Source organism: Orycteropus afer, unplaced genomic scaffold, assembly GCF_000298275.1.
Source record: "Orycteropus afer afer isolate SDZICR_OR568_19922 unplaced genomic scaffold, OryAfe1.0 scaffold00236, whole genome shotgun sequence".
Classification (NCBI taxonomy): Eukaryota; Metazoa; Chordata; class Mammalia; order Tubulidentata; family Orycteropodidae; genus Orycteropus; species Orycteropus afer.
The window spans coordinates 4,389,234-4,398,458 of NW_006921823.1; positions in this window are offsets into that span (position 1 = coordinate 4,389,234).

Here is a 9,225-nt window from a genome sequence, read left to right on the forward strand (position 1 = left end):
TTTTATTACTGTTGTTGTTAGTTGTTGTTGAGTCAGTTTTGACTCATGAAGACCCACATGTGCAAAGCAGAACTTCTCCATAGATTCTTCAGTGTTGTGAACTTTCAGAAGCAGATTGCTAGGTCTGTCTGGGTTTAAATCACCAACAGTTGGGCTAGCAGTTGAGTGCTTAACTGTTTGTGCCATCCAGAGACTCCTACTGGAATAGGGTGTCCTTCTAAATGAAGAGAAGAAACACAGAGACAGAGACACACAGAGAGCAGATGACTATGTGAAAACAGGCAGAGATTGGAGTGAGGGATCCTACAAGCCAAAGAACACCTGGGATCTCCAGAAACTAGGAGAGACAAGTATCACCCCCTTCAGCTCTTGCAGAAAGTGTGGCCCTTCTGATGCTTTGAATTCAGACTTCTAGCACCCAGAACTGTGAGAAAACAAATTCCCGTTGGTTCAAACCACCAACCCTGTGTGGTACTTTTTATGGCAGCCCTGGGAAATTCATACAGTTTCCCCATGGAGATGCCCATGGATGACCTAATACCAAGACCAAGTTTGATCACTTCTCTCATCAGACTAGGTGAGTGATTTTTAATGTCATATACATATATTCTTAGTTCCAAAACTTTTCAAACCCTTTGACATCCTGGCACCTCAGACCTGTCTATATTCTCTCCTTTATTACTGATCAAAACTGTACAAGTAAGCATATTGTAGTCCATTTATCTCTACAGTGTTGGATTTCTGCAATGAATATCCTTTGATATTACTACTTGATGGCCTTCTTCCACTCACCTAATACTTAAATGTGATTTTTCACCATGATAATTTAAATAGGAAACTTCCAGCACTATTGATAACTCAAGATACGTTTTTTAAATGTGTTTTTTCATTTCAAGTGACATTCCTTGCACAAAGTCAGACATGTAGAAGATATTCAGTCATAATTTTAAAATAATGAGAGAGAGAGAGAAAGAAGACAATGGGAAATTCTCTTATAGTAATGATCCATTTTAAGTACTCTACAGGAAGGATAATAAGTTCTGTTCCTGTTATTCCTGCTGAATAAACAAGCCACCTTAAATTTAGTGGTATAAAATAACAATTCATACTCACAAATTCTGTGGGTCAGGAATTTGGACAGAGGACTATAAAGTGGGGTTGGATTTGTCTTTGCCCCCACAATACCTGGGCCGTCAGCTGGGGAGACTAAAACCACTGGGGATATAATCTGGAGGCATCTCTCACATGACTTGAAGGCTGGGCTCAGGTGGGTTGGTCAACCAGAGAGCTGACACATGGCCTCTCTTGTAGCTTGGGCTTCTCACAGAATAATACCAAGAGGGAGCCCTTGAAGAATGAGTTTTCCAAGGCACCATGGCGGAAGCTACAAGGCTTCCCTTGACCTAGCTTTTGAAGTCATACATCATCATTCCCAAAGAACCATTATTTTATTATTATTGACTACCAGTCACTATGGCTAGGCCAGATTCAAGAGGAGGCAATTTGGACTCATCAACTCTCAAAGGGTAGGGTGCAAGATTACATTGATTGTGAGGTGGGAGATTGTGTTAAGGCCATTATTGGGAAATAGAATCTGCCACAGAATCATATTGTGATAAAGTGGGAAAGGACTTAAGAATCTTTACTTCTTCCTTTTGCAAAATCTTAAACCCTGAGCCCATGCATTTCCAGACCTACAATACTGTACTGCTTCTGCAAGACTACACACACTTCTCCATTTACTTCAAGAGAAATGACTTTGTATTTTTTCTTTGCATGTTTTTCTTTCTTGTGTTTGTTAGATCAAATGAAGAAAGGCCAATTATTATTTATGTCCTAAAAACAAGTTGACCTTGAATTTATTCTGACTCACAGTAACCCCCGTGTGTGTCAGAGTGAAACTGTGTAAAATTTTCAATGGCTGACTTTTGGGAAATAGATCACCAGGCCTGTGTTCTAAGGCAACTATGGATAGACCTGAACTGCCAACATTTCACTTAGATACATACAGTTCCTGCCCAGTGAACATTTAAGATAAAAATTAGTAGTAATATTGATTTTTATCTATTAAATGAGAGTGAAACATGCACTCTTGCATGTCAACAGTTGTAAGTACCTGCCCTGTATTGCTTCTGCAATCTCCTTAACCTCCTTCTTCAAAGTTGCATTTAGTAAATGCATCTGCCTTGATAATGTGGGATGTGGAAAATTTAGCTCCTTGCACAGACTCAGACATGTAAAAGATACTCAATCATTGTTTTAAAATAATGAGAGAGAGAGAAAAGGCAATGGGAGATTCTCTTATAGTAATGATCCATTTTAAGTTGACTTCCACCATTGGGACTTATGAGTTGGGACATAGGCTGAATGGCCATAGAGAACTAAAAATACAAATGAAATAAGTTTATTTCCCTCTCATATAACATGCCAAAGGCAATAGCCTGGGCTGAGTCAACAATTCTGCCACCATGAACACAGGACATCTAGCTGTAAGTCCCAGACAACTTCTTCAATTGTCGTATTTCCCAGTTGGTTGGAGGAAGGAGGAGTAAGTAAGGGGCAATCAGCTTCTGTTTTAAGGCACTTGTCACTTCCCCTTCCATCTCACTGGCCTGAACTTGATCATATGGTCATATCTAGCAAAAAAAAAAAAAAGTAGGCTGGGAAATAAAATATCTTGTTGAGAGTCCCTGTGCTCAATTAAAATGCTGAAGGATTCAATTACTAAAAGAAAGAAAGGAAAAATGGAAGTTGGGGACATTTGGCTATCTCTACCCTGCCATCATATATTTCATTTTCTAGATTTCCTAAGAAAAAAAGGAAAGATTATGAGAATTACTGTTGATAAATATGTGCTATGGGATTGGGTTTAGGCAAGCAGTTATTGGCAACAGGTGCCAATTATCATAGCAACCACACTGACTGGTTGACACTACTCATAATGCCATTTTTTCTTCTGCACCATTAGCATAAACAACTTCTTTAAACAAGTAAGTCTGTGAGAAAGAAATTCTATGGATTGAATGCCCACTGTTTCTTGTTCATTCATTTTTTTTCTGGCATTATATTATTCTTCTTAGTGGAGCAAATTTGATTGAGAGATAATAAACAAAAAAAATATGATTTTTGGGTGGTGGGGTGGGGAATCTAATATCATTCTTTCTAGGTTTCTGGGACAAAAGTTGACACATATAAAGCTAGCCTTGGCTTGTGTATGGTGGAGGATTGGCAGAATGAAGTTTATCTTCTGGGCCAGCTTTAGGGGGCCTTCTTCTCTTTTCCCTTTCCAAATCCTTGCCCTGCTTTCATTGACGCACACCTTTTTCAGTCCAATATGTAACAAATACCTTTACCTGGTGTTATAGATTGAATTGTCTCCTCCAAAAAGATATGTTGAAGTCCTAGCCCTCGTACCTATGAATGTAACCTTGTTTGGGGAAATAGAGTTTTTTCTTTTATTATCAGCTGAGTCAAACAAGGTAATAATACCAAAGTAGCATGGGTCTTAATCCTAATTCTTCTGAGTGGTACTTATAAAAAGGGAGTGATAGGAGTTATATAGATAGATTAGCTAAATGATCAGGTATGTCTAGGCAAAAGGAAATATACCCATGACCATATGTAAGGTTGGCAATGATATTTCTACAAACATATTTGTATGTGCTATAAGAATGTCCATCTATATGATAGAGCTAACAGGGCAAAGTTATGGTGACTTCTTAGCCATAGCCAAACCCTCTGAGAGAATGAGTCACTGGGCTCATAGGCTCAGGACCATGGTCACAGGGGACATCAAACTCAATTGGTATAACATACTACACAAAAACATTGTTCTATATCCTACTTTGGTGAGTAGCGACTAGTCTTAAAAGCTTGCCAGCAGCCATCTGCTGCAACAATTGGTCTCTCCTCATCCAGAGCAAAGAAGAATGAAGAAAACTAAAGATGTATGGAAACAATTAGTCCAAGGCACTAGCAGACCATGAGAACCTCAGCCTTCATGATTCTGAGACCAGAAGAATTAGATGGTGCCCAGCTACACTGTCAACCACTTGGAAAGGGATCAAAGTATGAGATCCTGGATAGAGTGTGAGAAAAATGTGGAACAAAACTCAAAATCATGAAAAAGACCAGAGTTACTGGTGAAACCCTTGAGACCATGGCTCCTAGTCATGCTTTGGGGCTGGAATTGAACTTATTCCCATGGCTTCCAGCCAAACTATAAACACGTGTATAATGTGAACATTTAGACAAGGCAGACACACTCCTTAGAACAATCCACCAGGGGATACCAGAAGGGCACAGTTAGCTCAGAGGGCAGGGATGTATAGATAAGAAGACACATGGAAAAATAACCACAGTGAGGATGTGGGAAGGGAGCTGATACATTATGGGGACTGCAATTAACGTCGAGAAACAAAATGTATATGAACTATTGTATGGAAAATGAATTTGCTCTGTAAACTTTCACCCAAATAACACACACACGAGATAAGACAAAACAATGAGTAACACAGAGGAGGAGGACAGACAGCTTATGACAATGAAGACAGATGCATCTATAAGCAGCAAAGGAATGCCAGCAATTGCCAGCAGCCACCAGAAACTGAGAGAGGTCCACAAAAGGAATGAACAAGGACAAAATTCTGATTTGGATGTTGAGCCTCCAAAACTGTGAGAAAATAAATGTCTGTTTTTTAAAGCTATACCTACTTTGTTGTATTTTCTTATGACAGTCCCAGGAGACAAAGACATCTAGCATTGTACAAACTGGTGATCCATAAGCCAAATTTATGAGCTGTTAATAGAAATTCCAAAGTGAAAGCATTTATTGTCATATAATTTATAGAACCTACATCTTCTCTCCTAAAGATTTACAATGCATTAGAGAAAATTAAAGGCTCTTCAGGGGAAAAGAATCAGCTTATACACATTTATACTAAGTGGCCAATTTATTTGAGTAGAAAACACAAGTTGAGGAGCATCTTTTGGAAAATGTCCAGTCTAGGCTTGCTGCATAGATAAGGTCATAAACTTTAAAGCTAGATATCATAAACTTTGGAGTCTAAATTCCTGCTCTGCCACCAACTATGTTTGGATCTCTCTCTCTCTCTCTTTTTTTTTTTTTTTTTTTACTGCCCTCTCTCCCTTCTCATCTACAATGTTAGTCCAGAACTATAATTTAGGAAAATGCTTACTGAATGTCCCTTTTATATGGACAAGATCTAGTAGATTACCAATTACAAGACTGGTCATCATTTGCTTTGCTGAATTATTCCCGATAGTCATAACCTCATCTCTCAAGGCCATACCAGCCACAGGAAGAACTAAAGATATGCTGCATCAGAAAACAACAACAAAACAAGTATTTAGCTTGAGTTCCTACCAAGAAACCTAGGGAAATATCCCACTAGAGATCCTGAATGCCTTCCCTCATAAGTATTCCTAACACACTCTTAAAGGGAAGAAATTTACTTAGAAGAAAACACCATCTATACTACTGTCTTCGTGCAGAAGAGGCAAAGGGAGATGCTCTGCCAGAACTTGCTCCACTAGCCAAGATCCTGACTTAGACCATCACCTCTCTGAGGAGCTGCTTAGCCCTGAAACTTACTCCCTGCTCCCTCAGGTGAAGACTGACTCTCTCTGGCCTTTTCCAATGTTGCCTTTGGCCTACTGCTGCCTTCCCCTCAATGTCCCTGAGTGGTGCAAATGTGCTTGGCTACTAACCAAAATGTTGGTGGTTCATGTTCACCCAGAGGTTTCTTGACAGAAAGGCCTGGAAGCCCTAGAAATCTACTTCAGAAAAATCGGCCATTGAAAATGCTATGGAGCACACTTCTACTCTGACACACAAAGCAGGGTCGCCATGAGTCAAAATAGACTCAGCAGCCAGTCCTTCCTGAGCAATCCATCAAGTGCATTCCCTCCCTCTCTCTCTCTGTCTCTCTCTCTGTATCTCTCTCTCCTTCCTTCTCTCACTCTCTAAAAGTCCTTCTATCCTTAAAATTTATCCTACTATTTCCTCTCAACCTTACATGACAGTGCCTCTGTCTTTCTTCAGAACTTCCTTTCTCTGATATGCCCTCCACTTGGACCTAACTAACAAAAGAAAACACAAATTTCCAGAATTACCTTGCACTGCCCAATAATATGTATAGCTCTGGTGGTGCAGTGGATAAGGCATTTGGCTGCTAATCAAAAGGTCAATGGCTCAAACCCACCAGATGCTCCACGGAAGGAAGATGAGGAGATCTACTTCCTTAAAAATTTACAGCCTTGGAAACCCAATGCAGGTTTCTGTGAGTTGGAATTGACCTAATGGCAAATAATATGCCATCATATCCAGAAAAACAATGTGATTATCATAGCAATTTGTCAGACCATGCAATTTTATGTGCAGTTTCACTTAGCTACAATTGGGAATGTCTAGTATGAAAGATTGCCCAGACTAAAATCATCTTTGCCTTGCTCTATAGGATACAGAATGGGCCCCTACTTGCCTGCTTGTTTGCATTTTTTAGGAATCCTTGGTCCTATCTGTGTAACAGCCCATCTGCACACCAATCAAAGTACCAATCTTTCCATGAGGCATCTTGAGTTTCATGACAGAGTATCCATTCTACTACCCACTTAGTTAAGGAAGGTTGGGCAATCCTACTTCCGTAGTGATACTGCTCGACGGCAAACAACAACAACAGCAAAAACCCACTTAGTTAAGCAGCATTGAATATCTATACTCTAGCTTTTCCCCATGGAATAGAGCCCTCAACTCTGTTGGATGCAACAAAATATTTTCCAGGGAGGACTAATTGTTTAATGGATATGTAGTCGTGCCATATTTTTTAGATATTCTAAATTCCAATATTTTCCTTGCATTCTAGCCAATCCATTAGAAAACAGTACACTTTAGCATTGCTCTGACCCCTCATAGAACTGTTTTTTCTGAATTGCATTTGGTGCAAGAATGTTGTCCTCATTGAGGTTCTCTACAGACAACAACCAGACTAAATCCTATTAAATCTATGCAAGGAAAACATTATGACCAGGGCCACTTCTTCACTCATTAGCCCCATATAGGAGAAATTTGTCTTAGTCCTTTATTAATAAACTGATGTTTTGCCTTTTGGATGCTGTGAATTCTGTTTTTATTTTGCTTTGACTTCTAGAAGTTATTGAGCCAAGTTTGTGGTCCACTTTTGTGCACTAACCTATCTACTACTTTGTTCTATTTTCTATCCTTATCTTTTTCTTGCCCTAATTTCCTCTCTTACTGATTTTATCCTCCTATATTTCATGGGGTTTTTTTTTTTTTTTTAAATAATACTTTATTGTGTATTCAGTGAAAATTTACGCAGCAATTTAGGTTCCTATTCAACAATTTCTACACAAATTGTTCAGTGGCATTGGTTACATTCTTTACAATGCAAGAGCATTCTCATTTCTGTTCTGGAGCTTCTCTTTCTTCACCTAAGAATTAGATACACTATTATTTATTGGAGGGGTAATGTATATAAAGTACAGTACCTGACACATAATAGAAACTCAATAAAGGGTCAAAACCATTATTTTTACTAGGTAGTTGGTCATCTACTAAGAGCCTTATGTTGATTCCATACTGTGATAGTCAAGGTTGTGTGTCAACTCGGCTGGGCCTGGTTGAGTGGCTGGGCAGCTAGTGGTAGTTGTTACCCATGATGAGACTGGCAATCAGCTCCATGGTGGGATCTACCACAAGCACCTGAGTAGCTGCTTTAGGGATGTAGTCTGCTTCTTATATATAATAAGCAGATTTGGGAATGCTTCCTGGCTTATGGCATGCTTGAACTGCATGCAGCTGAGTTTTTGTTCAGTAGTCTGCCATGCTCTGCCAACCTTAGGACTTTCAATGGACTTGAATCAATGGCCTGCCATGTTGTTTGGTAATATTGGGGCTGTGGCTTTTTACTTGTCAACCTTGGGCTTGTCAGCCTCAGCAGCCAGCAACTATCCAAGTGAAGAAAAATCCTCCAGCTTCAGTGGGCTGGGAGCAGGAAGCAGAGCTGAAGCCCAAGGTAGGTTGAGGGGCTTTCACCCAGCTCCAAGAGCCTGGCACTTTGAACTCAGACTTGAAGCCTCCAAATTGTAAGAGAATAAACTCCTGTTGTTAAAGCCATCCCATTTGTGGTATATTCCTATCAGAGCAGCATTAGGTAACCAAAACACATACCATTCAGCCACTATTGTCTTTTTCTTTTTCTTTTTACATTTATGCTGGCCAGTTAAAAAGTAAAGTATTATCTAGGTTAAATAGTCCAAGAAAGAAAATCTATGAGTTCTGATCAAGTTCTCTCATCTCTTACTATTTACACAATGAGAATGACAAAACTCTTCTTGGAAACTTCATGTACATTAGACAGATATTATGAATAATTATTTATTACAAGCAAGACAGTTCCTGTGGCTTGTAAATGGACTTGGATCAGGCATAATGGGGACACTGGATCCCTTCAGTAGCATCCTCCACGTTGATTCTAGTATGCTTATTGGATTTACATCTAGCCTTACCCACTGCAATGGCTTGGGGTAGACCAGAAAGGTCAGGTTAAATTCAGTCTGATTCTCACATTCCAGGGTTGTACAACACACGCAGCCCACTAACTCCTACCTCACTTGATTTGTGCATGGTTTAAACTGAGCATCTTAGGAACAAAAATGTTAGCCAGTGTGTAGTTTTAGGTTCAGTAAAGAGAGTTCAGGACTTTTCCACTCCTTGTGAGCCTTGTGTAGACATGCTCAATGACTGTCACCTTAGCTACAGACTCTGGCTTTGTATACGCTGGGATTATTTTCTTCAGGATTACATGGAGATAGTTTAGAATCTGATGTCCTCAGTTTGACATCTCATCTTTAAGAGATACCATAGACAGTTTAAAGACATTTGCACTAACTGGAGATCCATTTGCAGAAAAATGAAACAAGACCTGTACCTAATACCGCACACAAAAACGAACTCCAGATGGATCAAACACTTAAATGTGAAACCTAGAACTATACAGTTCCTCGAGGAAAATTTAGGGTCAAATTTAAGGGCCTTAGTACATGGCATAAATAGACTACCAAGCCGAATTCAAAATGTACAAACAGCAGAAGAGAAACCAGATGATTAGGACCTTCTAAAGATTAAATTTTTATGTGCTTCCAAAGACTTCTCCAAAAGAGTCAAAAGAGAACCTACAGATTGGG